This window comes from Mandrillus leucophaeus, unplaced genomic scaffold, assembly GCF_000951045.1.
Source record: "Mandrillus leucophaeus isolate KB7577 unplaced genomic scaffold, Mleu.le_1.0 Scaffold27, whole genome shotgun sequence".
Taxonomy (NCBI): domain Eukaryota; kingdom Metazoa; phylum Chordata; class Mammalia; order Primates; family Cercopithecidae; genus Mandrillus; species Mandrillus leucophaeus.
In genome coordinates this window covers 6,967,171-6,976,874 of record NW_012102809.1, presented here as the reverse complement: position 1 = coordinate 6,976,874, position 9,704 = coordinate 6,967,171, and positions in this window count along the sequence as shown.

Genomic DNA, 9,704 nt, shown 5'->3' with positions numbered 1-9,704 from the left:
CTTTCTTTCTTTTTCTTTCTTTCCTTTCTCTCTTTCTTTCTCCTTCCTTCCTTCCTTCCTTCCTTCATTTCTTTCTCTCTTTCTCTCTTTCTTTCTTTCTTCCAGGGTTCCGCCATGTTGCCCAGGCTGGTCTTGAACTCCTGGGCTCAAGAGATCCTGCTGCCTTGGCCTCCCAAAGTGTTACAGTTACAGACATGAGCCACTTGTGCCTGACCCTGAAAGGGTAATTTATAGTAAAGAAAATATAAATGATTGTTCTCAAATGAAACAAAATGGTGTTCGACTTTATTTATAATAAAGGAAATAGTAATTAGAATGATAATGATGCATAATTTACTTATCTATTTTTAACCTATAACATTAGTAATCCATGCTGCATTGGTTAGAATGTAGAGACATAGGTTCTTTCATACATTGTAGGTGGAAATGTAATTTGGTACAACCTTTACATGGTGCAATGTAGCAATGCCTTTTAACATGCAGGATGCTTGTACCCTTTGACCTTCTATGAACTTAAGTTCATATTATTAACTTTATGTGTACAACGTTTTGTTATATAAACTACATTTAACTAATTACTAGGTTGATGCAAAAGTAATTGCGGTTTTGCCATTACTGTCAATAGCAAAAAACAGCAATTGCCTTTGCACCAACTTAATAGTTTGCTTCCAACTTTTTGCTACTATAAACAGTGTTGTAATATAATCTTTTAAAATAACTCTACACACTTGTGGTATTATTTCTGAAGGACAGATTCCTGTAAGTATAATTGTTGAATCATTTCTAGCTTCTCTGAGTGAACCTGGAAAAATGAACTTGAAATTAAAGGCCTATTATAGATGCCATTAATAAAAAAGAATCTCCTTTCCTTTCCAAATACTTCTAACTACTTTTCTTGGTAGTTTCTGCACCTGCCTTCAAAAGTTCACATTTTCATTACAGTTTTTCTTAATTTGCCTCTATCTCTGCACTGTCATGGCTACTATTCATAGCATTTACCTTCATAAAAAATAGCCACAGTTACTTAGGCTTTACCTTATTATAATTTTTCTTTTTAAATTGATTTCCATTTGTTGTGTCTAATTTTTCTTAGTGGAGACAGCAGAGGTCTGTTCAGAGCAGCTTAACGAAGCCATCTGTGTGTACAGAAAAGCAGAGACAATTAAAACCTGTTGACAACTTTGGGCAAAGCTGTGGGCCTCATGTTCTCTAATTTATGTGAGAAGCTGAAGAACAATCAGTTCAAGCTGGTTCTTCAAAGAGGCACAGCCTGTAACATACTTTTGGCAGGTCAGCATCTTTGCACTACAGCAAAGAGGTTTCTGAGTCCAAAGAATTCTGAGATGTTCAGTAGGAGTCCATGAACAGGGCCCACAAAAACAAACACACACATTGCTGCAAAGAGCAGAGCAAAGCTGCTGCTGTTTTTTTTTTTTTTTTTTTTTTTTCCGGTTTTCCATCCAACTTTATTTCTCTGTTAACAGACAAGCATACTGCATGGTGCCCCTGTCCCACTACTCAGTGCAGTGTTATCAGAAATTTCCAACATTGTCAGCCGAGACACACAGGTGGCTAAGTGCTTGGGGAGGCAGTGGTGTGTGGAAAGGACTTTGTCTTTCTGCCACTCAGACTTGTGTTTAAATCTTAGCTGTGTCATCTCCCAGCTGGACTATCTTGAGCAACTCTCTTTTTCCTATTTTTCAAAGGGGAGAAAACAATACCTGGCTTACAGGATTGATGAGATGGTTGAAAGTAATGTACATGACATTGCTTACATTCTACCTTTCCTTGTTACCTTCCATGTCCTGTTCTGTGGTTCCTACACTGAGGCTTCCACTGAAATTGCTCGGATAAGATTACCAGGGCCATCTCAGTTGCTACGTAACTGTCTTTGTCTTCCGTGGCTTCTCAGAAACATTGACCAATCCTACTCTCTTGAAACATTCTCTTCCCTTGGCTTGCAGGAACCACACTTTGATTACTTATTTCTAGCTCTGTGGACACTTCTCAGTCTCCAGTGTCTTCTCCTCTTCCTCGTCCCCATCCTAAAGTTGTTGGTACTGAGTTTCTGTTCTGGGTCCTCTTCTTCTGTACACCTCTGCTTCACAATCCCCTTCATATCCAAGACATCAATGATCATTTATATATTGGAGAGTCCAGTACATAATTTAGGTTCAAACAAACATACCCCAATCAGTCTCCAGATGGCACTGTTTGGGCACCACATGCTGGTGCAAGAAATCCAGAGGCCAGACCCATCCCCATCCCTCACTTCCCTAGCCTGGCCTTTGCTCTCCTCCTTTTCATGTGTCCTGGGGTCTCAGAGAGCCAACAAGTCTCCTGAGGAGGTGAAGTCCAATCTTGCCTGGCCCTATCTTGGTTTCTGCTAGCTTGGTGATTGCTGTCTGCTGAGCAGAGGCTGGACCATTTCCTCATGTCTACAGTGATCACTAGTTATTGGGTAGAGGGTTGCTTCTTAGAGTAGTTACTCTTTGAGAGTGGGTTTTCAACTTCTCAAGGTTCCTCTTCAGGAAAGAGGCTGTCATTCAAATCGCACAAAGCCTGCAGGATTAAAACTCATTCCACTTGCTCCCTCAGGTACTTCCTTAGGGTCCCAGAGTCAAAACAGTAGGGAAAGTTCTGGTGTTAGTCACATAATGTCATAAGGTCACAGTGGACTGGGGCAGCTGGATGCTGAAACATCTTTGATGGCACAAGGCCACACAGATACACAGAAGTATTTGAGTCTTCCCTTGAGACGACTCAAGAAATGAGGTTGTTTAGAACTGTGGGGGTAGCTTCGGTGGAAGACAGGGACACACAGGGAAGTATTGCCTGTGCTAGAGAAGCTCAATCAGTTCAGAGTGTGGTGCCAGTTGCTGTATCCAAGGGTGCTGATGGGAGCTCTTTCTCAGAGGATCTTGGAGTTAAGGCAGCCCAGAGAAAGAGTGTGTGATCCTTCTCTCTTGATCCTTAAGTGTTAAAGATGTTAGAGATTGGTTCATGTACTTGGCCACCATCTAGGCTGGTTGCATGAGAGCTAGGTTGGGATAGGTTTCAGGCTCACAATCCCTTCTGTAGCAGTCATTTATGCCATTTCCCAGGAAATTCCAGCCCTCTACTTCCCAGGCATATGATCTTAGTGCACTCCCTGGCCCTCTTCTTATTGCATGGGGCCATGTGACTGTTCTGACCAATGACTTTTGAGCAAATGTGATGTGAGTCACTTTCAGGCAAGAGCATGCCATTTCTGGTCTTAGATCCTCAAAACTCACTCTTCTTTCTGGTACACAGTGACAAGGTTAGAAATATTATTGCTTTGTCATTATGGGTACTTGAGAGATTGCAGTGAACAGAGCCCTCTGCTAACCCATAATGGACATGTAACAGGCGTGAGAAATAGAACTATTGCTGCCATAAGCCATGGCCATTGTTCAGACTATTTGTTACCACAGCAGAACCTTGCTTATCCTGACTGATAATTTTTCCCATCTAAGCACATACTCTCTTGGACAGCATAGGCAGATTTTAAAAGAGTTTTTTTTGTTTTTGTTTTTTGTTTGTTTGTTTGTTTGTTTTTACACAAAGGTGTTATTATCTCCCTCTAATAAGACAGTAAGGCTCACATTTTTCTGAGATAGGAACCAACCAAGATACTCTTCACTGAGTAAGGAAGAGCTACTCTAAGATAATTTTCTGTGTGTCCCAGGACCAGGAAGCTATTAGTAATTTTCTCAATAATAAAAATAAACATCTTGGGTAGGAAACCCTAGTAAATTATCTCTACCTTTTCTCCATCCCAGATCTCCCATGGGCTTCAGATATAACGTTAACTGCCTACTAGATATCTTCACTTGGGTGTCCCGTCTGCATCTCCAATTCAACTCACACAAAGTCAAACTCAATGCTTTCACCCCAAAATATGTTTCTCTTACTCAGTTCTCTACCTCAGTAAATGTTTTCATCAACAGAAGGATGGAATTGTCCATCAATGGAAGCATCCTTGACCCTTTTGTCTTCCTTTTCTTGCACAATAAATCTTTTTCCCAGATCTGTGGCTTTTGCCTCCTGATGTCCCCACCACTATATTCTGTACTGGTCACCACTATTTCTTTCCTGGATCAACCTATGCATTTGAATGGGTCTTCTTGTCCCTTGTCTGTTCTCTTTTTGATCCACGCTTCACACTGCAGCCAAATGGATATTTCTACAAGTAGATCTGATCCAGGTGATAATTCTATAAGTAGACCCGATCAAAATATCACCTAGTTGAAATCACTTCAGTGGTTCTCAGTGTTTTAAAATATTATCTGTAAACCCCTGACTTGGCTCCTGCTTTCTTCTTGGACTACTCTTTGACCAATGCTCCATAGTCAACCACACGGAACATAACTGGAAGTTGCATACTTAAAAGCCAAACCTCAACCTTATTCCTCTAGTGAAAACACCCTGCTCCTCTTTTCTCAACTAATGATTTCGCTTACTTGTTTGTCCTTAGCTTAGATCTTACTTCCTCTAGGAAACTTTCCCTGATCCACCCAGGCAAGAATACATGGCCTTTTGCAGGCTTCTCTTAAAACTGATTCTAGTGCTTATTTATGTATAATTCTGTCATAATTGCCTGTTTCTGCTAATTGCCCCTCACTGAAATACTGTGCCAAGGGTTTACAAAGATATGTCATTTAATCCTCACAACATCCTTGAGATGAATAATGTTCCCATTTTAGAAATGTGTCTATCATTTTAGAACAACAAACAGAGATGTAAGGAAAGTGATTTAAATCAATAACTAGTTCATGGTGATGTGAGACTGAACCCATGAGCCTGTGTCCAAGCTCATGAGCTTAACCACTATGCTGTGCTACACAACTATAGCATGTATAGACATGGCCTATATTGTTCATTGCTGCACCCCCAGCACTCAGCACAATGCCTGGTACAGAACAGGTGCTCAGTAAATGTAGCTAAATAATGAATAAAAGAAAGAATGAATGAAAAGCTGCTTAGTAAATGATAGGCACATAGTAAATACTAGCTTTTATTAAAAAAAAATCTTATAAGCAACGAAGCAGAAAAAAAGGGAAGAAAACCAGATAGCATCAGCTCATTTTCTAGATAGAATATAGGAAACATATCAGCGAAGTGTGGGGAAGCAGATAGTAGTTTCTCCATTTGCTTTTGAAGGAGGAGGCAGTTTCCAGGGAGCTGGACTTGCTGAACTCAGGGACTTGTTCTTGGCAGTTCAGGTTCTTGCTCTACCTTGAAAAACTGCTGCGTCACAAAAGAACCTTCTCAGCTTTAGCACCATTTCCCAGGAGGTTGTACATTCACCTATATTTCCTTCAAGACAACAGACTATTTTTAAAAAAGATTCTCCCATGAAATAGAAGACAATCTCTGCTCATGGGAAAAGAAAAGGTTTCTAGTAAGTTCAATACCAGCCTACCTTTGGCTGATGTGTACATGGCAATATCAGAAGAGTTTTTTTTTTAGTAGGAATTTATATATGGTGAGACTGGTAGAGTTTTTGGTATTTGAATCTATAGCATGGTTAAAGTGTTTTAGAGGTGGGTTTAAAAATTATGAATTAAAAAGTCATCCAAGTAACCCATGTACACATCATATAAAATGGCATATGGGATTTATACTGAGCACTCTCCAATCTTTGGTATGGTCCTACTCACCCTCAATCCCGCTATGCAAAGACAACGACTGTTTCTCCTTTTAGTTTTTCTGGTGATCAAATGCCATGTCAACAAAACAAAACAAAAAAACAAAAACAAGCACACAAAAACACCTCAATACATTTTTGAAAACCAATAACTTGATTTTTTGAGTGTGATGGGCATTTGCTAGGTTTCTGATGACCAGTGTCTTTCTAATACGTTTCTCTATTTGAAGAGTTTTCTACGTTGTTACGCATCATACATCCCCAAGGTAGAAGCCAAAACTCATTCTCTGGCCTCCCTTGCTGGAAGGAAGCAGACTGTGACATGGGCTCTGCTAACCTGCCACACCACACTGGGCTGTCACTTAGGAGGGGGCAGAGGAGGGAGTCCTGTGCAGGGAATCCACTTTCCTTTGGTGAGTGCGGTAGTAGGGCTTCAACTACTACTTGTAGCACCATTTGGAGGGAACGGCAGCAGAATTTCTGCCATCCTGGCCTGAGTGTTGTTGGAGGGGCTGCGGGGGCTGCACCAGATGCTGGAGTGGTGATAGAGAAATTTCCCCAGAGCAGCTCGCATATAACAGCTCATGGCAGAGCCATCTGAGGAGCTGACATTTGCTTCTCCATCGCTATGAGTCTAATGCTGCCACTGCTGTGCCCACTTGGCAGTGGAGTTGGGCTTGGCAAAATGGGGAATTGCTTGACCATGAACTTCTAGAGGATTCTGTGAGCTACCCAGTATCCTATTCGAAAGGTTTTCTTTGCTCACTCATCCTGAGTTCTGCTGTTTGCAATAAAGAACTTTAAGTGATCCTTTTGATCAAGATCTATTGACCACTGCTATGAGAGATGAGCATTTATCTTACTTATACATGCCCTACCTCCTTTTCTCCCTCTCTTTCAACTTTTTTTGTTTTTAATCATTCTATGGGTTACCTAAATATTATTAATAAACCTCCACCTCTTATTCCCTAAGCTTTATCTCTTAACTAACAATAAGACCTTCACTCCCGCTCTTCCCTAGACATCTCATCACTTTCACTTCCCGTCTTCTGTCAGCTGCCGCTGCACTTTTACTTTGTCAAAGTTGATAACATTTCTCTTCTATGCTGTGATCATAATTCAATTTCCTGTGCTTTATCTCTTGGTGGGTTCTAAAACTGGAAAACTAATAAGTGGCATTGACATAATTAAGACTATATAAATGTTGACTGCAGTGCCGAGTAAGGAGCTAATGATGACATTTCATGCCCTGTGGGTCTCAGGTCGTGACTCCAGAGCTACTTGAAGCCGAGTGCTCCTAGCTTCAAGGTCACATCGATTTTCTGTTCTTTCATTTTATCAGTTGCTCAAAATCAAGTGTTATTTTTGTTCCTCTGATTTTGGGGCCCTGGCTTAAAAAAAAATACCAGGTAGGCTTCTAATTTACTTATTTTTTTCTTATTTGGAAAAGAATCTCAACTCTCTATCGTAATCTCAAATGTATCCAGACCTTCAATAGTGTTAACTATTGTCTTGAATGCCTTTATTCTCTCATGGTGCCCCAGGATAGGGTCTCTCCCAGACTCTCCTATCCTGGACCTGTTTTTGTCCAGATCAGCTGCACAGTCACTATCCTTGGGCTTCCTATTAGTGACCTCCAGGATGAAAGTTTAGCCCTGGATTCCATGTCATCTTTCTGTTTTTCTCCTTGTTTTACTAGCATATATACTCAGAAGACTTCCTCACCCGGAAAGTATGGTATATCATCTAGGCCTTTATCTGAAAATATTTTATTTTACTCTCATACTGCAGTGATAGTTTGGGCATAGAATTTTAGGCTCAAAAGATTTTTTTTCCCCCTTAGCACTTTGACCACATTGTTTCATTATCTTCTGACTAATCTGACTAATGACAAGTTAGATGGTTCCCTGAATTTGTCTTTGGAAGCTTTATATTTTTTTTCTTTATGTTTGGTGTTTGGAAATTTCAAGAGGATGTGCTGGCTCAGTAGTTATTTTCATTCATCCTGCTCAGTACTCAATGGATTCATCAAATGTGAAGTATGCCCTATTATTTCTTTAAAAAATTCTTCCATCCATTTTCTCTGTTCTCTTTTTCTATAATTCCTTTTAGCTACCTAATAGATTTCTGCAACTCCTGTATTATTTCTCTATGACTCTCACCTTTATCCTTCAAATTTGCTATCTCTTTGCCATTTGCTTTAAGCTCTAGGAGAGCATTTTGACTTTATATTTCAGCTGTTCTTTTGAACTTCATATTTTAGAGGTTATATGTTTAATTTATAAGAACTCTTCTGTGTTCTCTGCTAGTTCTCTTTCGAGCCATACTATTCTTGTTTTATAAATGCAGTATCTTCTCAAATTTCTTTAAAGATATTTATTAACAATTTTAAAAAATCTCTTCTAGTTTTTGAATTGTTTCTTTTCCTTTGAGACCATGTATGTTTTGGTCGTTTTTTAAAAAAAAATTCTGCTTGTGGTTGTCCTTAAATGTCTGATGATTTTTTCGTACATTCACATTGATGAGTGAAGGATACATTTCATAATAATGGCTATCTAGTAAAGATTTCTTTTTAATTTGGGTTGATGATATGTTTAATAGACATCTCCCCTGAATGGGAAGGCAGACACGAAATCTGTGCAAATGCACAGGGCTAACTGACAGATTTTGCTTTAGGATGTACATGTGTGGGAATCAGCCTTAGATGAGACATTCTGCTTCATCTCCACCCACCAAATGCCAGAACAAGGGGAGCTTTCCTCTTAGATCAACATCCCCACTAAAACACAAATTCATGAAGCATTCCATATTTAAAAAAATACAAATTCCTCCCCAGCGAGTTTATCCATTTGTTGTAGTGAAGAGTCTCTTGCTATTCTTTTGCCCTCTTTTGGAGATTAAAATTCTGGTGCTCTCTGCCCTGTGTGGGAGTGGAACCAGTAACCCTATGCCTAAATGCTGGCTGACATCTTGTGAGGCTGACTGGCAGCCACTTCCCCTGAAGTCCCCTCATACACATAATTGGGCTTTAGTTTCCTCTGTTTCATGTTCCCATCTGCTTCCATATTCAAGAAATGCATTGAAGTCTCCCATCTACAAAAGACCTTCATTGCTTCCAATTTCTTCACTGCTACAGATTTGTTTCTTCTTGAATATCCATACAGTCATTTGAGTGGAACCTGTGCCAAGGGGAGTGGCACATGTATATGCTTATTCTACCTTATTCTACCTTATTCGCACTAGACACTTGCCCACCTCCATGGTGCTGTTTTCAAAAATGGGATTTTTTGTTGTTGTTGAATGTGTTCTCATCTCTTATCAATATTCCTACTGCTTAACATAGTATTTCTGGAGATAAGAATAGGCTCTTGTTGAAGGAAAGAAGAAAAGAAAAAAAAAAGAACAAAGAAAGAAAAAGGAAGAAAGAAAGAGAAAGAAAGAAAGAAAGAAAGAAAGAAAGAAAGCAGATTTAAATGAAAGCAAACAAATGAAATAAATTGAGATAATAACAAGTAGTGCCACTCTCTCTTAAGTATGTATGATAAGCAGTTAAAAATAGTCTACATTATTAATCCCTTTGAAAGACCTTGGCCTCATTGACCACCTTACCATGTGCCACACATATTAAATGAACAGCTTCCAAGGGAAACCAGCTCTAAATAGGTTAGCGTGTTCTTGCCAGCAGGGTTCCTGGCACACTGGGGATACCTGCTCCAGAGTGTCTGTGGGAGAACTCAGACACATCATTCCCCCTGCAGCTGTTGAGGGCCTACTGATGAAAAGATGATATAACACAGATACTACGAGTGTTTAGGACTCAAGTTTAAAAACATACTTGCTACTTCACTTATTTCCTTCCCCTGAAACTAATTCAGGCCCTAAAACTTATTACCATGAGGACAGAAAATGTAATCTCAGTTGCTGTTGTAATCTTTTCCTTACTAGGGCTCCAACAGAATCATGGAGCCCAAAATGTGGAGAGAAGCCAGATTACCCACATTAGAAATGCTGGCATCTTCATTGTACTTGAGGT